The sequence below is a fragment of the Mustela nivalis genome, assembly GCF_964662115.1.
Source record: "Mustela nivalis genome assembly, chromosome: 11".
In the NCBI taxonomy this organism is placed as follows: Eukaryota; Metazoa; Chordata; class Mammalia; order Carnivora; family Mustelidae; genus Mustela; species Mustela nivalis.
In genome coordinates, this window is record NC_139030.1 from 102,189,613 (window position 1) to 102,214,969 (window position 25,357).

Genomic DNA, 25,357 nt, shown 5'->3' on the forward strand with positions numbered 1-25,357 from the left:
CTCTCAATCCCCCTCCCCACATATATATATATATATTTTTTTACCTATTGTAACCACAATTTTCCTTTTAATGAGGGCCAACACTGTATCTACAAAATGCTCATTCAAAGTTAACACTCATATTGATCAAGCACGAAAGCCAAAAATGCTAACTCTGTAGCCAGTCTGAGGAAATACAAATACAAAAAAGAAATTAATTCCAACTTTAGTGTCTCCAATGTTTCATAACCATCACAAATGATCTCCAAATGGCCCGAATAAATGGGACATACTTAGATGATGGTATTGTGGCATCAGCAAAACTGGCCTGCTCATCAGTCTCACATTGTCTTACTGATAACAAACATGGTAACGAACATTTATTATAGTGCCAGGTACTTTCTGCATATTAGTTCACATATGCAATGCTATTTTCATCCTCAAAACAATCGTTAAAGTAGGTACTATTATTCTTCCCAACTAAAAGGGAAACTGAGGTACAGAGAGGAAAGTAACTTGACCAAGGTCCATGGCAGTAAGTAGTCGAGTTAGATATCAAAACTCAGCTTCCTGGTGTCTCAGTCCGTACTCTACCACACTGTCTGGGAACATACTGGTTTCGTTGTTATCACTGTTGGCATCGTTATTATTCTGATAACGACAAGAACAGTTCTTTAAAACCAGAGCAAGCATGTGAACCAATAGAAGGGGGAAAAATCTATGTACATTTGTTTTGATCTATGAAAATTTTGTGAAAATGACTGTAACCAAGCAACTCTAACTCTGGGAGAACTAATTAAGAAATGAATTAAGGGATTCAATGCATACCCAAATTAGTCATCAGAGCTCAAAGATCTGGCGTTCTGGTCTGTATCCAGCTTTGGCACTTGCATCCAAAATAAACATGACCAGATAAGAACCACAAGCTCACAATTAAAATGGATTTATATGGCTTATGCGTCCACATGGGAGAGGCCTCTTCCTAATTGAATTCGGACACCTCTTCAGTTATTGTGGGTTTCATCTGCCATCTCCCTACTCTTTTGTAACTGCTGGCAGTAGGATTATGCTGAGGGAGAAATCATTTCAATCAGTGATGTGTGCAGAGTGAGCATAAAAAGAGAAAAGAAAAGCCTTTGAACTGTAATTAGAAAATTCCTTGAGTGTGCTCATGTGACATATGTTTGAGATGACGACTAAGTGGCAAGACGAGTTACAGAATGGATGTCCGATGTCTCGCTGTCCTGGGATAAGCGGCCAGTAAAAGTAGTGTTCTGACATGCGATTAAGGTCATCTTTCGCAGGCCAAAAGATTCCTGCTTTCCACCTCTAATATGATTAGTGACGGACAGCTGGAGGCATCTCAGTCTCACAAAAATATGATCAGAATGGTTTTCAGTTGGTATATCTTCCTATCAAGCTGTTTGTTGCCTCCTAGCAGAATAATCAGAGTTTCTGATTATTTGGTACGTTCCAAGAAAACAGTAATTGATTGTGCCCTTGCTTGTCTGATGGAGAGAGGGCTGCCAGAATTTACATAGTAACTCTTCAGTCGCCTAACCCAAGAAAAACTAAGCAGCGGGCACATGTGTGTGTGTGTGTGTGTGTGTGTGTGTGTGTGTGTGTGTGTGAGAGAGAGAGAGAGAGAGAGAGAGAGAGGAAATCCAGCCAGTAGTTTCCATAATAATTCTCTTTGGACAACTACAAAGTGTTTTCAATGGTGATTCAGAATTTAGATATGAGGAAGTAAAAGTATTCTTTTCCACTCATGGAAAACTACCAACTCCCACCAATGTTAATGGGTCTTTTCAAAAAGTTAGTCATCTTATTACTAAAGTTTCAGGACTATTGAAAAAAAAAAAGATCAAGTTCAGATTCAACATTCATGGAAATATTCAGGTGCAGTGAGACCTCATTCATTTGGTCTACCTCAGTTCAGAATTTAATCATTTGACAGTGTCCAGATCAGGGGTGATCTTTTCACAATGAATATATGGCTTGCTAAGCAAATTAATTTAAACAAGCAAGACTACTGGGGGGTGAATAAAAATATTTCAGGTAAAGTATGATAATCAAAAATAACAACATGCTTTCTGTACAGCAAACACTTTTGATGTACCCAAATACTAATGACTGATAACAATAGTAATTACCATTTAACTAAATGTCAGTCTTGTACAGTTCAGGTTACATACATGAGCTAGAAATATCCCAACAACTCTGCAGGATGGGTAGAATTATCCCCATCTCAAAGAGGAGGAAACCGAGGCTCAGAGAAGCAGGTGACATGCAAATACTGTGTAATTACAAGGCAGCCAAAGAAGGGTGCAAAGCCAGGTTGTCTGGCTCAAAAACCTATGCCCTTCCACTCCCACTCAACACTGAGTGAGCCCTGAAGACAGCACGACAGACTTCTAGAGTCACTGGACTAAGCTCTTCAACAACAGCAGCAAAAAGAGAATCCCTACAAGGAGGGACAGCCAGGCAGTCTGGCTCCAGAAATCATCCTTCTTGTCTGTAGAAAGAATGATTCCTTTATACATCACAAAGGCATCTATAATATCCCTATTGGCAGGTGGAAGTATTTTGCATGCATGAAACTCCTCAGGAGAAATGCACAGTCGGAGATGGAGAAGGGGGATATAGGCGAGGCAGGAGTGCCTTGGGTCCACTGCCCCTTCCCTACACCCCATCACGTGTGACTTCAGCCTACACCTCTATAGACAAGAACTGGCGTGGAGACCCTGAGGGGCTGCCAAGGGCTGTGATGAGGCCTCTGGGCATCAGCAGAACGTGCAGGGACAGCTGGGCCGTGGGCAATGGAAGAGAACATGGAGAAGGGAAGGAACATCTCTACTTACCCAAGAATCCACAGAGATATTCCTGAAAGCAGCCTGGATTCTGGAACGCTCTAGGAAAAAAGTAAATTTGGGAGGTCAGATCTCACATTTAGCAGGCAGACCACCCTGTTCCATCACATCCCAAGCACAGGATCTGGAGTCAGGCAGACACGAGATTGGTCCTTCCTTACCTACGACTTCATAGCTGTTAGGTAGATTAAACTCTCTGTGCCTCAGTTTACTCAACTGTGAGAGGGGTATAAGAACATTAATTACCCTCCTCACAGAGCTGTTGAGAAGACTGGATAATATGGAATTCGTGCCATGAACTCAAAACACAGTAGTTTTAATAAGTATAATAGCCAACATGCATTGTTTAGAAAGCGCCCAGCATTGTGCTAGGGCTTCAAATAGGCTAACTCTTCAACACCCTGAGGTAGGCACTAGTGCCACTGGCATTCTATGGTGTGGGAAATGAGGCACTGCAAGGTCACATCATGTTTCATCAAAGCATACCGGGTAAGCGGTGGAGTGGGTACGGGGGACCATCTGTCCCGCGAAGCAGGACGCTACGTAGTGATATCCCACCTAATTCATTACAAATAAATGTTAGCTACTGTTATTATTACTGTTATGAAATTCTCCTCTCCAAGAGATCGTCTATAATGTTCCCGAAACCCCAGGGAGCTCACCATTTAGCTAGTCACGACTCAGGCACACAGACAGGTGCCGGGATCCTAAGTCACTAAGCCAACAATCACTTCAGGTGTCCCCGAGATACTCTGCGAAGCGCTGTGTGGGGCTGCAGGGGCTTGGGTCTTTGATCAGGTCAACCTCCGCGCAGCGAATGGGGAATGCCAACAAGGAGGCAGCAAGGAAAGGGCGGGAGAGGCTGTCAGGACAGGACACTGGGTACCATACCGGGCTCTGGCTCCAGCTCTCTGGCTGGCCTCCTCCAAGTCAACTGACCTCTCCGGGTTTTATCTTTAAATGAGCGGACAGATCTGCGATTCTAATTTACAATTCTATTCTGATTCTCTTTCAGTCTAACTTCCTCTCCATAGTCCATATTTGAGAGAATATGTTTTAATTCTTCATTCATCCAACACACATTGACTGAACACAATGCCAGGCACTGGGAACAGCTCAGGTTATCAACACAAGAGTTGGCCTACACTCTGTAATTAGCTCTGAGAGCAGGATCAAGTCCCATCAAGGAAATCTTGGCGATCAGAACACTAGGGAAGGTTGCAGCCCTGAGGACAGCTGCGCACCCCCATTCTGGCCTCTCTGAACCCCGGGAAGTGGCCCCAGTGAATTCTGTACCAATTCAAAACCAGGGTCCCACAGTGGGGGAGGGAGTGCCAGGCTAAAATGATGGGCACAGATCAGAATGTCTATGAAAGTAACTAGACAAGCAGGGAAATGCTTGGGCTGAGGGTTTTTAGGTTTGTTTTCTAAGAGTAATAGTGTTGTGTGCGATAAACCAAAGAGATGAGAACTCATTCGACACTTGATGTGACTTTCTTGACTTTATTAAGGTATACTAATGACCACTTCGGTAGCAATCTTTGATGTACGTGTGTGTGAGTGCACATGCGACTGCTTCTTTGAGAAACATTAACTTTGATACAAGATGCTACTGACTTTATTTAAAGATCGGTTCATCACCTTTAAACATGTTTCTTTCACAGAACTCCTAGGAGGGGAGTAATTCTGCAAGTATAATACTTCCATTAAAAAGACATTGATTTTAAAATATGCTTTTCAAGCTTTTGACAAAAACAATTTTTTGATTTTATGAACTAAAAAGGGCAAATAATGGTGTGGAGACAATGTAATAAATAACATGAGTCGTCAAATAAGCTATTAAACATTTATAGATACAATTTTTAATGCAGACTTTTAAACATGCCCCAGAATGTCCATCAATCTTTGATATGGGAGGAAGCAGCATTTTGGCAAAGTCTGTCTCCCACCACAACAGAAGTCAGTACAAGATGTTTATGGTTCTTAAAGAGAGCAATGATGGCATTCTTTGCAGGATAGTTAGACATTTTTAGCATCTAAATTTAGAAGGCAAAAAATGGGAGAACATACAAAAAATGTATTATTTTGATAGGTATTCAGGTAAAGTACCCTGGGCATGGAAGTCTATAGAGAATTTGATGCCTAAATTGGCCCTGAGATTCCCAAAGTATTTTAAAGCAACATTGCTGGAGTACCTGCATAAATGTCCAAGGTGACAACTGAGGAACAATACTCTGTCAGATATATAAAGGAGAGCTTTCTTAAGCTTGGAAAGAATAAAGTTAAAAATTTAGTAGTGATGACCCCTGGGTAAAGAATTACAGGTTTTTTGTTTGTTGTGTCCTCTTTTTTTATAATGTCTCTGCTTTCCAAATTTCCTATAATGAGCAGGTATTACTTTAACAATTTTTCTTAAAAAATGTTTTTTCGATCTCATGATGTATTATGGAAAGTCACCTGATATAAAAAGTGAAAAGGCTTCGGAATCAGACAAACTTGGGTTCAAATCCCTTTCTGGTTTGGTGCCACCAGATAAGCGACTCGGCAGTCCCTGCTGCACAGAAAACGTAAATAATAACACATGGCTTGAAGCCCCATTTTGTCTCCTAGAGGTGAGATACTGTAAGTGCTTAGCACAGAGCAGGAGCCCAGGGAATGATAATCACTCTTCTCTCCACAATACACAGGGAAGGAAGGCCTCTTTGATGACAGTAAATAAATTTGTTTGTGTTTATACATTGACTTCAGGCCATCTGTTTAGAGAAACACTGGGAGTTCTGAACAGGTAACTTTCAGAAATCTTTTCATAGTTAAAAGTTCCCCAAAAGATGGATGAGTTTCTACCCTACTCTCCTTTCCCTCACACTTATTAGGACCCTGTGGTCTAAAACTCTTGGGCTCCCTTGTACCCGCTACACTGCTGCCATGTTCCGAGATCCTCTGGTTGGGATGGGCGTTGGGGGAAAGGGAGAGGCAGACCCACTGGAGCTCAGAGGAACCACAGCTACCACAATCAAGATCTTTTCCATTTTCTCATTCCTTATGATTAAAGTGAGCAAAATAAATTATGGGATTGCTTAAATGAGGGCTGAGGGACAAGATTTTTTTTTTTTTTTAAATGCTAGCTATGTTGATGTTTTCATCCTATGCAGCTGAAGGTAGTTCAGTCAGTTAGGGTTATGACAAAATATATGTACTCAACAAAATATGGCTGTTGGGGATATGCTGCCCTCGGATATATGTTGCTGTACCTTGACTACAGGAAGAAATATTGATTTAACTGGCTTTAATATCAAGTCCGGTATTTGTTGACATGTGGAAATGAAAAATATCAAAACTGTGAAAAGCTTGATATATAGGTCAGGTCCCATTTTAGCTCCCTCCGAGGGACTGCCCAAAGTCTTCTGCTGTATTGGAATTGTGTTCTGGTGATGCTTGCCCCAGTCACAGATAACATGAATTTTCATTATAATGGGATTTGCTACATAAATGAATATTGGTATAGATTTTTATGTAGTACAATTTATTGTAGAAAGTACAGCCAAAAAAAAAATCATGTGTTTAACTTCTCCTTTTTCCCAATTCTGGAGGCATATCTCGCTTTCTACCAAAGGCATGTAATGATCTCTCCTTTTCAGTGTCTGATTCCTCCTCTCACGGTGCCTAATACAGAGTCGACACTCAAGAAATAGCTTAATAAAATGAAGAAATGCGCTGAATAAAATGTAGTACCAAAGCAAATGAGGGAAATTCAGAATAGATTCCAGGTAGGGTAAGAGAAATAAATTTTAGAAATTGATTCAGAATGAGTATAGCAAGCAGGTTTAGCCCTTCCCAACTAGGATGCTCAAGCCATCCCAGGCTCTGTGGGCCCTCCTGTGGCTCCCTATTGCTCAACGGGCTTGTCTAAAACGTCCAGCACCCAGCTTCCACATGTCCTTCCCTGGGGAATGCCACAGGGACATTTCAATCATTAACTGCCTGAAACACCTTCATCGGAGTCCTACAGCCCCTTCAGCCCTCAGGCAGCTAAGGATCCAAGTCTGTCCTTCTAAAGAACTGAGAGAAAGGACCACCGTGACCGCCTGCGAGGCAATAAGAGGCGGAGAAGTTGGCCCACAGCACCCGGGGGAAAGGGAGTCAGCACAGCCCCAGGATTGGGAGTTCCTTTGTTACAGCCAACACTCAGAAGTAGTTTCTGTGCCCTTAACTGGGACATAATCGGGCTGTGAGAAAAACCAAGAGAGACTTCTGAAGAACTTGCTGGACACTGCCCAGTGTCAAAATTCTTAACCTCTTGGTTCTCTTTTCTTTTCCCCTCCAGCAACAATGATTACTTTAAAAAATCAAAGAGTTTCCTAGAACTTTTTATAAAGCTATCTAGTTGGAATATGTTTTCCCACCTTACAGTTCTTAGAGTCTTTTTTTTTTTTTTTTATCGAAAGCTACATAATGCATCAAATATCAAAATTTTCTATCTTCTGTCTTGGGGCAACGTAATAGATCTAAATGCCTATTTTCACAAAGGTCTTGACTGTGTTCAGAGGAATCACCTATTGATGCCAAAGGTTTCCTTCCTTCATCAGAGGAATAAACCATGGGCATGAGGTTTGAGAGACTCCAAGCAAGGGACCAGGGGCTTCCAGGGCAGAGCATGGGCCTATCCCATTATTACTGGATAAAGAACGAGGAAAGAGAAGGGTCTGGTGAGACTAGCCCCAAGAGTGGTGTGTTCTTGCATACATTTTACAAATATTCCTATTATTCATTTGAAAATATTTCAAAGGTAAATTGGCTCCTCCTCGAGAGGGATGGCCCATGGCCATCAATTCACAACTTGGAAATGCGCCATAAAAACACTTTTGAGTTAACCACATGGTTTGCTCAATACATGTAATCCTTCATATGCCCCTTGCCTGGGCACCAGTCGTTATCTTTGTATGCGAGCTGAGGGAGCTGAGGGGCAGGGACAGTCAAGCAGTCGGCCCTGGGTCAGACAGCTACTACACAATAGAGCCACGTAGTGAATCCAGTCTGTAGACTCATGTCCAATTCTCTGCTCACGGTTACAATTACAGAGCCCAAAGTTAGCTTGTTGGGCCCTTTCCAGCTAGAACCTTACCATGGGGGACATCCTCTCAACAGGTCAAGTAGGTGGTCATGTCCTGTCAAGATCCAAACCTTTTTAGTTGCTTGGCTGTGGGCAACACTGTTTATCCCTTGCAAGAACTAAGATGACTTAAGGAAAACTGGAACAATTCTAATGCAAGAATGTGTAAGCTGAAAGGCTATAAAAATTCAAGAACTCAAAACCAAAGATAGCTTGCTTTCTTTCTTCTTTTTAAGCAAAGATAGCTTTCTTGATTAGACAATAGTTGGTTATAAACTCTGCAACAAAGTACCTTTTCAATGTGAAATTTTACTACTAGGATTTTTTTTTTCGTTCATTTTTACTAAGAACTGAAGCCTAAAAATGACAAAACGGGATTACCCTATTAAAAGACAACTTCAATTGTTCCTTTGTTCTAAGAAACTGTGTTAGGTACTGACTGGCAATACCTACACCTTGATCTTCATATTAATTATGCATTTTTCCTACAAAATTGACTGCCACACTGCATGCTGTAAGTCAGATTTGAGAGCTGCCAAGATAAATGTTCCAAACGGCTGACTTTTTAAAGACAACTTGTCAGTTCACCGAATAATTCTTTGGGGGTTCATCCCAGTATATATTCCATGTCTCCCCTACACCTATACCTTTAGCAAATATTATAGCTCTTTCCGGATGTATCATCTTATAGCTAAAGCTAAAGATTTTTCTTTTCAACCCCTAATATAAAAGTAATGAAACTTACCATTCCTTTTGACGCCATCAATTTACTTTGGCTGTTATGATCACTTCATTCCTATACTGATTTCTGTAAAATATTCTGATTCCTAGGCAGAGAAGTCATTTTGACCTAGTCCATACCACTAAAACAAAGACGACCTTTGTATTATTGACTAAATAAATGTTTTCTTCCCGGAGGTTTGCTTTCATCAAATAATCCTATCGATGTCTTATTTCCTTTAGTTAACACCTTCTTTTAATGAGATTTGATTCCAAAACATATAAGAACATACGCACACAAGAGGTACTATATTGAGGAAGCCAAGAGTTCCAGCCAAGTGTCTGATCTTTGACGTGGCACCAAGTGACATTTTGTAAAAAGCACAATGGTAACTATTCATTCCGCTAGCCTTAAAAGGATAGGCACGGACTGCATGCCAGAATGGAGAAGCTTAAGCTTTGAAATCAGACAGCTGGCTTCCAATACCATCTCCACCACCATTATCTCTGTGACCTTGGGCAAACTACTTATCTCCTCTCAGAGCTTTTTCATCTGAAAAATGGGGGGAACCGATTTGCCTCAAAGGGGTTGCAGGAGAGGTAAACAAGAATTTTGCTGTTAAAAAAAAAAAAAAACAACTGGCATACAACTTGGTATATGAGTACACACTAAGGAACTGGTGGGTCTTTTTCCATCTAAAAACTGCCATTAGTGATTCATTTGGAAACTGTTGTCTGTGCACAAGAACTACCGTAAGGGGTATCAATGCCGGTGCTCTTTATGACGGCGAAGAACCGCGATATGACCTAAGCATAGGGAAATGATTACATTAAGGTATATCCATACACTGAAATGTAAGCAATCAAGCCAAATATTTTTTCAGTAATATTTTATGACAAGGGAAATTGTTATCCTAGAATTTAAGTGAGGAAAACAGACCAGAAAACCTGTATAATAACAGCTCGCACTTACTGAGCATGGACTATGAGCCACGTACCATGGTATGCATTCTACATGCATTACCTTATTAATTCTTACAATAAACTTATTACATGAATACTATTATTGCCTCCATTTTATAGAAGGAGAAACTGAAATTTCGATCGTTTGGGCAATTTACGGGCACTACATAAGAAGTATAGCCAGGACTGGAATCTCAAACTGTCTAATTTCAAAGCCATATTATTTTTTTTAAGATTTATTTATTTGAGAGAGAGAGGAAAAGTGTGAGAGCATGTGGCGGGGGAGGGGCAGATGGCGAGGGAGAGAGAGAATCCGCAGGCGGATGTCCCGACACCTGGCTCAATCCCAGGACCCTGAGACCATGACCTGAGCCCAAATCCAGAGTTGGCCGCTTAACCGACTGAGTCACCCCGGCACCCCTAAAGCCCTTTTAAATACGAGGTTATTGTATTGTATTGTATTGATTCTTCAATACAAACTTCCTAGGCCCACCAGGAGGCTAGTTTAAACACACGCAAACACGCACAAACGTAGGCACACATGCACACTCAAAGCCACACCACACAGACACACCAGATGCTAGCAGTGACAATCTCTGAGTGGTGAGATTTTAGCTGACTTGTAATTATTTCTTATCCATTTCAGTATCTTCTCCAAATTCAAGGAGTATGCGTTGTTTTCACAATCAGAAAAAAAAGAAATTTCAAAGAAGAAAATGTGTGAGAGTACTTAGCAAAATGGAGAGTATTATACAAACGGTAGTATTTTTAGGAAGTGATGGTTTGTTCCTTCACTTACAGATCTGAGTTCCTCAGTGCTACTATTCTTTTAAATGATTTTTTTCTTTCCACTGAGTCCAAGGTAAAAAGTATGTAAGAAACTATTTAGAATATGAATACAACCAAATATAGGACAGGAAACACCATATGTATTCTTGACAGACATGTGATACTGACACAAAAACTCAAAGAGCTTGTGTGTGGCAGGGGGTGGGGGACGGGGGCAGGGACATCTTTTCAAATAATACAGAATTTTCCACTTAGCAAAAACACATCTATTAGTGACATGATGCCATCAGCGCATTCTCTGTCATGGTCATGTTAAGTGATACTGTCATGGAGCCATTGACGTTGACACCAGCACACTGTTTGGACATGCCTCAGCCTGATTACTGTCTATTCCAGAAGGTGTGAATCTAATGATGTGTTGGAGTGACACCTAAGGAGTGATTTCCTGTCACACCACCGATTCGTTTTCGGAGAAATGATTCTATAAAGAGAACTGAATGATGGACAAAAAAGCAATTGCTTTGAACTAAACAAGTTTAAATTATAGACGAGGGATGAATTTATTTTACAAAATTGTTATTTTTAAATTAAACGAAAAGTAAGAGTCTTTAGGTATGCTTCCAGACCATTTTTCAAAAAAAAAACTGATTAATACCATCTAAAAGTGACTCCAAATTAATCGTGTCACTTCATAATAGAGGTCCTATGATTGGCATTATGTGGACCAAGAGTGATAGCATTACTGAGGCATTTGACTAAATTACTTCCTGACTCTATCCTCTTTGGCAGTCTGGGAGAAAGAAAATGCAAGTCAAAGATTATCAAACTGGTTAAAAGGAAAAAACAAAACAAAAACCCTAACAGAATTCACATATTGATGCCAAGTCTCTTGTAGAAAGTCACAGGGCTGTCCCAGTGGACATTTGATCGATGAGAGAGAAAGTATAATCCTCAAATGTGTAATTAGTAAGTGAAAGAAGTACCACTAATAAATTGAATTTTAAAAAATTAGAACTCAAAAATGTCTTGTCAGAGAAGAAAAATGATTCGACAGAAAGAGACAATATGTAACCAGGATAAATGTAAAATCGTCCACACAGGGTCACATAATTAACTGCACAAGTTCAGAGTGAGGGAGACGTGGCTTTGGAGTAGTTGTTTTAAAAAAAGACTTGGAAATTTTATTTGACTTTGGACATAAACCAACAACGTGCTGTCCTAGACTTAAAATGGAGGCCAACAGAATATTTGACTGGATTAATAAAAGAAGGGTGTGCTGAAGGAGTTTGTTTCCTACGGCTTAGAGAACTTGGGAGCAGGGTGTTGAGTTCAAGATCCTTGCTTTCCAAAAGGCATGGGTGGCGCAGTGGGTGACTAGAGGAGCGACGGCAGGATGGGAGCTCGCAGCCCGAGGAGCTGGGACCCCACATCTGCCTGAAAAGAGAAGGTCCGATGGCTGTGGTCAAGTATTTGAAGACCTACTACAAGAAGGCGGTACTCTGGGGCACCCCAAAGGATAAACGGAGGCAGATTTCAGCATTTTCATCGGCCTGTGCTTCATAGTGAGTCTGGTCCAACCACACACGAGACAGGGTCCACATCTAAAGAAGCTTCAGAAATATTGCGGATGACTGTCAGCACAATTCCTCAGCACAGAAAAATTGGGAAGTCCTCATTCCTGGCAGGGTTCGAGTGGCAGCTGGCTGACTAGGAATCCTGCATTTGGGGGGGAATGTGGAAAAAAAAAATACAACACAAAAAAACATAGCACCCACTATCCCTTTGCAACACACATCCTATGCTTCTAATTTCACATTCGTAACTTTCATGAAGACAGTCCTAGGGCCTTTATGTAAGCAATATCTAACTATGCCTGCCTTGATAAATGAGAAATAACTATAAATTTAAATGCAATCTGGAAGAGTCCAGAAGGTGAAATTCTACCAAAGTTCGGAAATTATAAATTAATGTTGTCATGGCAACCCTAGCTGATATCATCCCGTGCGGCTGAAACAGTTCTTGCTCTGGGACTATCAAAACAATAAATGGGTTTATATATTCTATGTCACAAACCGGCACTCAATAATATTTTTAATGCTCTCATTTTTTAATTTTTGAGGCCATTGATTTGCATTTTTTCCTTGAGCATTCGCTATTTTCTCATGACCCTACACTGAGGCTCTGGTGTTACGGCGGGGTTGTCAATTGCATCCAGAGTCAAGGAAGTCACGGGGAGCCCCATGCATGCACTGCGTCCAGCCAGCCGTGCACACTTCACAGGGGAAGTAAACAGAAAGGACAGAGACTTCCTAGATCAGGATGTTAGGAGCCGCAACAGCCAGAATAACATCTTCCACTTTCCTCCTAAGAATTACAAGGCTGCCCACATTCCTATCATAAACACTCATCGATCAGAAGTGGCAATATGTCAGATCAGACCATCTCACTTCTGTTTATGGCACTTCAATAGATGGGTTTTCTCGGTTCTGTATTAGCAATCACTGTAATGTATGAAAGCCAGCCCACACTGAGAACATTATTGCCTCCAATCAAAACCATTCTTCCCTTAGTACACTAAAGCTCTTCCCCCTTCTTATAAGCAACAAAGATGACAACAAAAGAACTTCCCAAACACCCACAGTTAAGGAAAAAACAGCTCCAACAAAGTAAGTGTGAAATCTGTCCCTGGTGTCTAATTTGTCTATGAGTCTTCCTTTTCACGGTATTTTAGTGACTTCCTTTATTTGTAATTTATCAGCAAAGAATAGAAATAAAAGTTTATTTTGATCGCAGCGCACCTGGCTATTCAGAGATCTAAAGACTTGCTTTGTTTTTTTTTATGTTATCCTGGCGGAGGATGTGAACATGCCCTTTTCCATGCCTTCGTGCTGTCCTCATAATCTCAGATGAATGCTTGCACAGATGCAAACCATCAGGTAGGACTGGCCTTGAGCGAAAGGTGAAGGCAAGTTCCTTGTGGTCCTTTTTCATCCCTGATAGGGGAGATCTGGGCCCTGTGACTCAGATTGCTTATTTTCCTCCTCATCAGTCTCAGGGAAGGGTCCATCCAAGTATTCAGCTGAAGGAGCGCGTGTCCAGCACGGGTAAGTTACCACTTCCCTAGCCTTTGCATTTTAGGCCCTGCGGCTGGGCTCTTGAGGTCTCCTTTTGTCTAGTCACAACAAAACATGTAGGTATCATTGATTTCACCTCATATATAAGAAAACTAAGACTCAGGAAGATTAAATAATTTAAATAATATAGACAGCCAATTACATAAATCAAAACCAAGTCTTTCAAGCACCAAATTTGTCCTCTTTTTCTGATAAGCACTATTGATCTTAGAAAAGGGAACAGAGTTTGTATGTAGGCTTTCACATACCAGAGAGCAGGAGAGAGAAGCTCTTGCTATCTGGAGGGCCCTTTTGAGCAGTATGGATTCTAAAATCACACTGTGAAGGCTGCTACCTTTCTTGGCTACACAGGAGACCAGCCTTCCCACTGGAGACAAAGAAGTGGATGTATCATAATTTAGAAAAAGCCTTCCCCGTCTCTCCACAAGTTGCACGTGGGTACAAATAGGATCCAGAGACCAGGAGGGCAGCTCATTAGTAAGCAGTGTTTGGTGTCAGGGGTCTAGAACCAGGTAACAGCCAGTATCCAGGCAAGCTGTCAAACTCTCTGAGTTTCCTGCCCACTACTGGCCGGTGTCGGTACTGAAGAAGCCTGGAAAGGAGTAGCGGAGACTCAGCCTAGGACTTGTAGCTCGGCAGTAAGACTACTGTCCTAAGAAAGCTCGGATAATTATGATGGGACCCTTACCGAAGGCAATCTGGGTTTCCTACACTAAACACAAGGCAGAGACCTGGGAATGAGGGAGACAGGGAAACCTAGGGCACAAAGTGACAATGTGGTTACCCGAGAATGAGGCTGAGTTACGGCTTTCTAGGTAAACTGCCTGGGCAAGGCAAACTGCAGAGCCAATCCCACAAGGAGTCTGTAAGGAATGGATGCAAAGGAGCTGGGACCCTCCTGCAAATGGCCTAAACTGGTCCCAGATCCTGCACATGGAGCAATAACCACACCGACTTGGTCACCATTTTCTCGGGCCATTTTCTGTAGATCGACGCCTTTTGAACTTTTATTTTTAGCACATGAAACTCTCTCCTTAGGAGAATCTTAGACACATGCCTAATATGTAGACACAGGTAAAAACAACTGCTCAGGGGGACTCTTCCCTGAACCAAAGGGGGGCTCGACAGAACACGATCTGCAGACAACTAGGAGAGAAGGCGCTGAGTCACTCTGCCTATCAGACTTCACTGGAATCTGATCCTGCTAAATTTTTCCCATGATAGTCATGGTTTCTTGCCCACACCTCCAGGTTTCTCCCTCCTGCCCAGCCCGATAAGCTCTGGTTTTCCTACCACTGGTCGGCTTTTCTACTGTGAAAACATAAAGCTCTGCATATCTCTTAGGACACAACATAGTACCTTCTGGGTCTTTCAGAGAGCCCATGTGCCCTTCTTCCAAGCCTCGGGGGCCAACTGATCCCCGATGGCTGCCCTCGGTATCTCAAGGGCTCTCGCAGCTGTTGTCATATGTACTGTTAAGGGTCGAGACCCACTAGTTCACTAGTTTGTCCAGAATCCTGGGGGAGCTGGGCCTTAGACCACTGGGAAAGATCAGTGGCAGGATGGGGTGTCTCAGGGTCCTAGGCAAGACTCTAGATGCCACACAAGTCGGGGGCCTCTCGGGAATGTGCCTCCACTTACCTTCCCCTTGCTCCTCCTGGCTATCTCATACCTTCCCTCTGGCACACAAGCATCCCTCCCACTCACGAGGGCGCCTGGGTAGCCAAGGAAGACAGATGTGCTATCATCATGATTTCAGCACCATGCACACTGCGTGTATGACTCCGGGCTGCAGCCTGCGCAATCTGTCTCTTTGATTCTGAATCTTATCTATACCACTCGTATCTCTGGATTTAAGAATGGAGCAATAGCTGCTTTTTTGTACCTGTAGGGCTGACTTAATCATTCAACAAGCTCAGGGGCTTGGCTCATAGAGGATGTATCTCCTGGGAATGAAGAGCTGTTCCCTAACGATGCTGTCCAATAGAACGAGGATGCAAGCCACACAGGTAATTTGAATTTTTCTAGTAGCCATGGTTTTTTTAAAAAAAAAGATAAAAATAAACACGTGAAATTATTTCAATAATGTTTTATTCAAACTGCTATATCCGAAAGATTTGTTTCAATATGTAATCAATATCTGAATTTGTTAATGAAATATTCTACATTTTTTTTCTCACACAGAGTCTTTGAACTGGGGCATATTTTACTCTCACGTCACATCTCAATTTTGACTGGCCCTATTGCAAGTACTCGAGAGCCACACGTAGCTAGTGGCTGCCGTACTAGAGAGCACAGTTCTAGAAGCTCTTCTCTGTTCCCATCCTTCCTCTCATTTCTCTCCTGTAACAACTCCTTTCCTCGAGTAGGGATGCTCAGAGCCCGGGCAGGGACTAGGATCATTACAGAAGACTTTGATACGCACACGAAGGGAGAACCCAGATCACAAAGGAGCTTTTGTGCCATGCTAGGGAGCTTAGATTTTATCCTGGAGAAGCAGTGACTCTGCTGAAGGGTTTTAAGCAGCAGAGAGCCATGATCAAATTTGCCTTTTAGAAAGGCAGCAGTGTGGGGCACAGATTGGAGGCAGGCCAGGCAGAAGGCAGAGGGGCCGGTTATGAGGCCACTGCAGTGTTCTCCAGAGAAGTGAGGAGGCCCTGAACCAAAGCTGTCATGGTGGCACAAGTTCCAGACAGGCCAGGGCAGATTCCAAAGCCTCTGAGAAAGATGGTTTCAACGGGGCTTGGTGGTCAGAGAAATAGAGGGGTTGAGGAAGAAGGAGGAATCTAGAACAACTCCTAGATTGAAAAATTGGTGAAGTGGGTTTCATTGATTCAGAGAGAAACTACATTAGGAATAGGCCGCAGGGGAAATCAGGAGAGAGGAATGACTCGGAAAACGGGTGGGCCAAGTTTCAAGGAGCAGAGACTGATCACTAGGGTGCACAGGTCAAAAATCAGAAGAGAATCCTGGACGATGGACCTGCCAGTGTGAAAGTTAGAGGTGGCCGTCATGAGAGGACACGGCTGTGTTCACTTTGCTCTGAATTTTTAGAATCAGGTGCCGCTGCTCATGAAACTGTACTTCGCAGCGATCAACATCTTGAGGCCTGAGGAGAACTGAACCACCAATCCTAGTGTTGGGAAGGGCCCTGAACATCCTAATGGCCGCGGGCACCTGGATGGCTTAGTTGGTTAAGTGCCAGACTCTTGATCTGGGCTCAAGTCGTGAGCTCATGGGTCCAGAGACTGAGCCCCGCCTCGAGCCCCGCGCTGGGCTCCACACTCGGGAGTCTGCTCGAGGAATCTCTTCTTCCCCTCTGCCTCCCCACCCCCACTCACTCTCAATTGCTCGCATGCTCTCTCTCTCTAAAATAAATGAATCTAGGGGTGCCTGGGTGGCTCAGTTGGTTGGGCATCTGCCTTTGGCTCGGGTCATGATCCCAAGGTCCTGGGATCAAGCCCCACATCGGGCTCCTTGCTCAGCGGGGAGCCTGCTTCTCCCTCTGCCTGCTGTTCCCCCTGTTCCTCCTCTCGCTTGCTCTGTGTCAAGTAAATAAAATCTTCTAAAAAAATAAGTAAATCTTTAAAAAATATATTAAAAATTTTAATGGCCACCCAATGTTCATGTCCTTTCTTCGTCACAGTACATACTCCGTCTTGGCCCTCAGATGCCTGACATCTGTTCGACTCCGAACTCACTGCTCAACCTTTCTAAGCTTTGATATTGCCCTACAGTAAAAGGGGGTAATGGGGGTTTATACTTGAGAGCACTGTTGTGAGGAAAAAAGGAGATAAGGCATGTATTTAAATGAGACACCGCCTGTTACAGCCTGTGCTTGGATACATTTTGGAATGAGGGGTGGGGGGTGGGGGTCCTTAGCCACCTCATGAAACAGCACAACCTGTAATAGGACCACCTTTCTTACGCTGACCCCAAATATGTCCTAGGTTTGCAGTTTGTGGGGGTAGCTCTACAGAATCAGAACTAGGGTTCTAGAGAATGGCACGTTTCTTCCTTTACTGAGCTCTCCTGGGTGCACTGGGCAGCGCCTCACAGCCGGCTGGCTCCTTGGGGCCAGATCTCTCCCTGCATAGAGTTTCAACCTTCAGCCGTGTTTCCATAATGCAGGAGACCTTTCGCGTGTTCTGAACAAGCTGGATGCTACCCAGGAATGCACTGGTTATATTGCTTACAAGATTTATTTTGGGCTTTCTATCATGGTCAGTTCAGCACTTGGCACCAAAAGTAATTGTCGCAGGGATCTGTGTATCCTTAAAGTTTCATTATTGAACACCGCAGCCCACCAAGGCCCGGGGGAGCTCCAGTGGGGGTTCAGCTCAGGAGCAGGGGCAGCGACACTGGGCACTGATGTTACAGTCGCAACTGGAGAATGCCTGGCCCTCCCTATCCCCCCCGACCCCGCCACCATTCCCCGCCCCCCATATTCCCAATAACAGCTTCTGAAATCTTTCAATAACAAGCCCAGGCAACTGTCACTTTAGAAAGGACCCACCGCCTCCCAGCAAAAGGGAAATCTTCCCTTCTGAGCTCTCTCAGACCTTTGTTTCCGGGTTTACATGTGTCATTCCTCCTGTTAAAACTATAAACTCCTTCCTGGCAAAAACAGGGTCTTGGATAAAAGGAGTCTCATTCCAAGTTTAAAAGAACTGAATTCTATCCTGAATACAATATGGTGATGTGGCAACTTCCCCTACCTTACCTTTCATCCCTGGATGGATCCCCAGAGGAATTTCTTTTTTTTTTTTTTTTTTTTATTTACAAGGAAGTTTTAAAATGAGAAGGCTGGGCAGCCCCTGCAATACAGGGGATTTTATGGTCGATTAGCTGAACTTGAATTTAACTGAGGACTCCAGGCTAATTGTTTCAGGTATAAAATCCTGGCATAAAGCCTGAATGCTTTTATTTTTGCTCGCTACTGAGACCCATCACTCCACCTTAAAATAACGACAGCCTCCTTAATTCCAACTCACAACTGCCAGCCTCCATCATTATCTCGACTCTGGAAAATGCCGAGGCCTCAGAATCTCACAGCTGATGAATGGAGAGGCTGATTAGAACCACAGAAGAAAAATGGGGAAAAAACTCCTTGACAGATGTCTCCTTCAAATGCCTGTCCCTTTTATCTAATGTCAACATTAATTTCTATGTTAACAAATATTTATTGAGGTCATGACTAGGTGTCAAGCTGCAAGCTAGGCTCTGGGGACATAATGGTGAGCAGGACACAGGCAATATCAAACCCCATCATTTACAAAAAACTCACCCTTATTGATTCTACTGGTACACTTCCAAGAGTTTGCTATGCCAGAGCCCTGTAGATGGTTCAAGGACAGTATACGGGGTCCATCAGTGCCCTCAAGGAACTTGCAGTCTAGTTGGAAAAGCAAGATGAAGCATATCATGGCACAGGAGAGTATCTGATGTTCTAAAGGGATGGTGCGGACAAACGGGCAGAAGAAGAAACAAATGAGAAATGTGGTCAGGTTGACTTTAACTTGGAGATGGTTGTTAGGTTAGAGGAAAAAGGAAAAGGCGTTCTAAAAGGCAGAGCATGAACAATAGGGCACACAGTCATCTTAGAAGGGCAGTGAGATCCAATTACCAGGAAGAGAAGTTCATGTTGGAAAGAAGGAGAAAATAAAGTCAGTAAGTCAAATTTGGGCAAGACTGTGGAGTATATTAAAACCTGGTTGAGAGGTGGGACTGAAGTTGGGGGTTGGGGGGAGGCACATGGAAAGAACTTGAACTAGTAGAAAGAACACTGGTTTTTGAATCAGATAAACCTGAGGTCAACACAGTCTTCCTGCAAGACAGTCCTTGGACAGGAGTTCTAAGGAGAAGAGTTTGAACGGCTGATGTGGAAGCACGCTTAGTAGGAGAACTCATTAACTAAGAGACCAAGACGTAGGCTGCTCTAATCATCCTAGAACAGTGATGGCCAAGGACCAGAGCCTTCGGGGAAAATGAGGAATGCGGAGATGTAGGTAGGGGCTGGCTCAGAGAAACTATTACAAACTATTACAGGTCTTGATGGAGTTTTACTGAGGTAATGAAAGGAAGAGGAGTCAGGTATGGTCCCTGGGTCTCAATTCTGGGTGATGAAGAGATTGCTGGGTATCAAAAAAAGGGAAGTCTTTTCATTGTGAAAGGAACAGGGTTAGCAGAGAATCTGAAAGGTTTGTTATCAGCCACACAGCCTTTAGTCTCACAGCAGGACACCCACCATGAAAAGTCTATTAAACAGGTACATAAATGGGAACAGTACTAGAGATAAAAATGTACGTGTTGTAAGAATAGCTAACACCATCACATTTAAGAATATTTTATTAGAAAATAAAAATACTCACGATTAAACAAAAATAATGGGTCTGATAAAAATAGTAGAGAGAAATACATTTTCGTAGACTGTTTCTTAGTTCTGGTACTTAGGGGATCCTATCCATTACCACAACACTGAACGAATAAACTTCTGTAGAAATTCAGCATATGGCCTATTTACATAACAAGCATCACAACTCCAAATTAGCCATTTTGATGTGTCAAGGAAATAACACCTTCACAGCAGACTACTTCAAAAAAGGAAGAAAAAAAGAAAGGTTTGTTTTTCTTTTATAATTATGTATACTGGGTTTTTAACTGTTTGTATCAGGAAAATAATATTTTAATTGTGTGATTACACTTGAAGGCAGAACAGTGATGGAATGAGTTGATTAGCTGAATTATGTACAATCATTCAGAAATCAATAAACAGACTCCATCACTTATATCTTTCCGTATCATATAACTGCCCTCATGTTCTGTGCCATGCTGATAAAAGCGACTATTCTCTGTGTACAAAAATTGTTAACAGTCCTACTATTCCATTATCAGAGTCAGGAAAGTGTCTACAGAAGATGTCAGGGCAATATCTATCTATTACGTACAAAACCCACTCCACTTTCATCAATGGCCAGACAGGTGGTGGCAGCTTGGATCTTAACTATAAGCAAGCTCAACTTCTTCCATTTCATTAAACCTATAACCAAAAGTTCTTGTCCTGGCTCCCACCATGGGATGCTGATTAAGACTGTGTAAGGATAATAGAAGAAAGACCACCAAGGCGCCTTTCATACATACACCATAAATGAATAGTCATGGTTAATGCCAGTACAACTGTATGATCAGAGACTGAGAAACTGATAGAACCAAAAATGAGACGACTCTAAAGCTTTACTTCTTATGGCAAGTATTTCCATCTGCACAGCAAAATTGCTCTACGAGATGCTTCCGACTGGCAGCACTTCAGAGACTGCAATGGTGTGGCCTAAGCATTTTCTTTCCCTGATCATTATGAAGCATAAAACAGCTTCACAAGCCCACAGACAGCCATCCCCACAATGGCCACTTAAAAAATCAGTGGGAGCACAGAAACCATCAACTTAAGACTTTCATTAGGGAGCTCCCTAAAACGATATGAATACAAAAGAAGTTTATCATCCTGCCTGTCTAGATTAGTATGTTAAATTAAGTTGATTCCTAGGAAATAATTTAATATTTTCAGAGGCGGGCATTAAAGAGAGAAAGAAAATTGGCAATATACTCCTTTGCCAGATGTTGAGTTTTTACTATCCTCTTAAATATTCCCTGCATTCAAGTGATTTGTATTTTTATGCAAATTCTCCTTGGGGGCTAGGCTAGTCCTGTGTGTGTGTGTGTGTGTGTGTGTGTGTTTAAAGCCACACAGGGGGGCGCCTGGGTGCCTCAGTCCGCTAAGCTTCTGCCTTAGGCACAGGTCATGATCCCAGGGTCCTAAGATCCAGCCCTGTGGGGCTCCCTGATCAGGGGGGAGTCCGCTTTTCCCTCTCCCTCTGCCTCTCCCCACTGCTTATGCTCTCTCTCTCTCAAATAAATAAAATCTTCTTAAAAAATAAAGCCATACAGATACAGAATTTGACATATTTTACATTCTCTTCCTTCATAAAACAGGTTTTAACAAAGCTTGAGTTTAATCTAAAACACTAGAGACCGCAGCCATATTTGCCATGTTCAAACAGAAAATCATTCCCAAAGTTGATTTTCTCCAGTTAAAGATCCAATAAATACTATCATACACATAGTTCTAAGCAGTACAGTTACTTGATAAAACTGTCCCCAGGTATACAACACACTGCTTTCCAGTTAAGTGTCAGTTTTATAAAGCCAATGAATTACTTTATCCAGAAGGCAATCTTAGTCTTTTAGAGTATCTTTCACAACAATTGGATCAGTTACTTGAATATTTTTTTTTTCTTCAGAATGAAGCAATTTTGACTTCCTGTCCCTTCTTTCCCCTGCCATCTTGCCCATCTGCTTAACCTCCAGAAAACAAAATCAATCAGAACGGCAATGAATTGTTCCTCTAAGACAAACTAAAACGATGCCATAAAGGTCACACGACAATACTCTTTCAAATCCTGGAATAAACCTCTTAATCTGCATAGGTTCTAAAATTGCGGAGACTTTTTTTTTTTTTCCTGACTTTTGACAGGACAGGCAAAAGCTTTTAACATAACATTTAAATCTTGTTTCAAAAAGCAAAGGAAAAATATTACATACAACGTTTTATGTAAGGAAAGGGGCTGTGTTTGAAGTTCAAGGTTTTTCACCAGTTCTCGAGCTACAGGGTCTGTAAAGGAAAGGAAAACGCTGTACAGAAAGAATCTCCAGTGTCAGGTCTCCAAAAGCTTGTCGGCGCTCACACCAGGACTGCTGGGAACTGAAAGCTCACGAAGTTCACAAACACCCCCCGCCCCGGCCGAGCCCCCCCCCCCCCCCCCCCGGGAAGCCTCTACTCGCGAGGATGCGAAGCCGCGATCGCATCTCTGCCCAGGTGAAGTCTCAGCCCCTCACCGCCCACGTCTGCCGCAAGGATTGACCGGACAGAGTGCGGGCGAGCAGGGCCGATCTCCCGAGACACGCCAAGTCGAGGGTGCCGAGGGCGCCAAGAACGCTCTCCGCGCCTCCGCCACAACCGCCGCGGGGGGCTTCAGTCCGCCGCCCGGTCCCGAGCCCCCGCCGCCGCCCGCCGCCGCCCGCGGACGCCCAGACGCGGCGGCGCGACCGCTTCGTCCCGCGGGCCGGGCGCCCGGCGTCCGGCCGCATCGCCCCGCCTGCCACCGCGGCGACTGAGCCGCTGCCGGGGGCCAGCGCATCCCGCTCCCGCCCGGCGCCGCGACGCGGGCGAGGGCGGGCTCGTCCCGGCCGAGGCGGGCGGCTCCGCGGCTCGGAGCGAGGGCGGCGGGCGGCGGTGGGTCTCCCCCCGCTCCGCGCGTGGAAGGGGGCGCTCGCCCCGGGGCGGGCAGGCGAGGCACCGCGGCCGATTCAGATCCGGGGCGGGCGGGTCCACGTCGGAGCGCGGCGGCCACACGCTCGCCCCAGGCGCGCAAATGTGCGCCCGACCCGGCGCCTCCTCCCGCCCGCCCGCTCTCTCGCTCGCGCCGGCCTGAGAAAGGAAGGACGCTGACCTCCGCGTCCGGTCCGCGCCGCCGGCCCGCGGCGGCGCCGAGCGGGGGCCACACCCAGCGCCCCGGGAGGCGGCGGGGGCTGGGCGGCCCAGGCTGCGGAACGCGCGGCCCGGGCCGAGCCTCCGTCCCGGCCGCCCAGGCCCCGCCGCGTCCGCCCGAGCCCCGCATCCCGGCTCGGGCCCGCCGCGCGGGGAGCGGGCGGGGGTCCGGGGGTGGGGGGTCCCGGGCGGCGGCGACCGGGAGTCCCGGGCTTACCTCTGTGCGGAGCGCCGGCCGCTCTGTCCCGGGCCGGGGGACGGCGACCGGGGGCGCGGTCGCCGGGGGAGGCGCGGCGGCTGTGGCGGTCCCCGCGGCGCGGAGGGCGGGCCGAGCGGGAGCCGCTGCCTGGGCCGCGCGCCGTCCGGAGCTCGCCCCGCGCTGCCGGCGCTCGCGGCGGAGGGCGCAGCCAGCTCGGCCCCCGGACTGGATTCCTTCACTGACACAACTCCGGCCCGGCCGGCTCCACGCAGGGACACTCCCGCCCCTCGCAGCTGCCCCCGCCCGCCGGCCGCGCGGCCAGCCCGCCCCTCCGTGTCACTCACCCGGGCGCACACACCCCGAGCCGGCGCCCCTCGCTCCCGCTCGCACACACAGAGCTGCTCACGCCTCCCTCGGGTTTTGTATCCGCTCACACGCACGTTCTGACACAGATGCCTTCGCTCCACACGCCCTCCCTAGCTCCTTTTCCCACCCCACTTTCTAGAAGAATCCCCGTTCAGCTTCCGCACTTTGCTCGCTTGCCCCACACCTACCTCCTCGCCTTTCCCCGAACCGCCACCTCACTTCAGCTGCCCCTGCTATTCGGAGAGGTTGGCACCGCCCGCACGTGTGGCAGGAGAGTCGTCCTCCCACCCCCGGGAGGGTGGACTTTGCCCCTCCGCCCCCTCGCCCCCCCCCTCCCCCAGCACTGTCTCCGAACGCAGGATGCTTCTCCTTTTAGAAGGTAGTCATGCTTTCTGGTCCCGAGCCAGGCTCGAAATGTAAACACAGAGAGCCGGGTTCCAAATGACCTGCACAACGAGGCGCTTAAAAAGTCCTGGGGCTCCGATCTGTGCTCAGATCCCGGCGGACCCGGAGCGCTCCCGCCCCTCCCCTTCGCGGCCCGCTCACAATGGGCGCCGGGAGGATGCGATACTCTAACGCGAGGAAGGACCGAGTTCCAGATCGACACCGGGGCATCAGCCCACGGATTTCTACCTGGGAGTGCAGGAGTCGGGAAAGTAAAGGCAGTTTCTCAATCAGTATTCATGATGGAAGCACTTCAGATAACACAGCTCTTCCAGAGGCAGGAGAATGAAATGCAGGCAGCACTCCAGTTTATTTTTTTTGAAAAGGGTGACTTCTTAGACTCCTTTTTTTTTTTTTTTTTTTTTTTTAAATACTAGTGTTTCTCAACGGCTCCTTGGATGTCAAAGCCCCTTACAAATATCAGACCAAGGTCAGTGAATGTCTCTCACGCTCCAAACTCGAAGGGGTTTCTGAGTGTACAGCAAAATGGTGTTATCGTTCCATGTTGAAGAATTCATAATCTGAAATAAAATCCGACACCTTTCTGGCAAAGTTCAAATCTGCTAACATTATGTGCCTCGGTTGACAAAGCACGGCCATAATAAATGGAGGAACTGAAAGTAAAGGAACTCATTTTCGTATGTGACTTGTGGTGTCCGTTCTTGTTATACTGGATTTGTATACTGATCACATAATTTGAACATTTGTAAGTGCTTTATAAGTGTTAACTCATTTAATCTTCAAACAATCCTATCACATAGGTCCGACTTTTGTCCTTTTGCCTTTTTTTTTTTTTTTTTTTTTTTTCCCTGCTAAAGAAATTGAGGCACGGACAAGTTAAGTTACTTGCCCAAGTGGTGGAGTGGCAAATGGTGGAGTGAGGATTTGAAACTGTGCAGTCTGGCCCCACCAGTGCTGCAGATAAGACTTGCTTCCAGAAGCCTTATTACATAGAAATATGGAGAATAAATACCCCATTGCACATTAAATTTAAGAGTAAAAGATAACTTGTAGCAACTAGACTTAAGTTTAATATGCATTTTAGGTTCTGTAGCAAAATACATCATTTAATTGATGGGGGTACCTCCATAATTACAATTCCAAAATGAATGATAAATTGTTTTCCTGGGAAGCCTTTGGAAATAACATTGAACTCAGTCTTCATTCCTTTCCTCTACCACTTCATACTCTTCCCAAATCGAACTTGTTTGGTAATATCGGAAAGAAAAACCTTTAAGA

General features: G+C 44.7%; 1 protein-coding gene across 6 annotated transcripts in view; it reads right to left on the reverse strand.

Annotated features, from left to right (window-relative positions):
- SPATS2L (spermatogenesis associated serine rich 2 like) overlaps positions 1 to 24,194 on the reverse strand; it is a 164,477-nt gene extending 140,283 nt beyond the window's left edge. For 2 of the 6 annotated variants that reach the window (XM_082688969.1, XM_082688964.1), the window contains exons 1-2: positions 23,863 to 24,194; positions 2,841 to 2,890 (exon numbers count right to left, since the gene is read on the reverse strand). The gene's annotated coding sequence lies outside the window, so the exon portion shown is untranslated. Of the gene's footprint in view, positions 1 to 2,840; positions 2,891 to 23,326; positions 23,590 to 23,652; positions 23,819 to 23,862 lie in introns of those variants that run through there. The other 4 variants (XM_082688968.1, XM_082688963.1, XM_082688967.1 and 1 more) reach the window with 3 other exon arrangements.
- Positions 24,195 to 25,357: the final 1,163 nt, after the last annotated feature.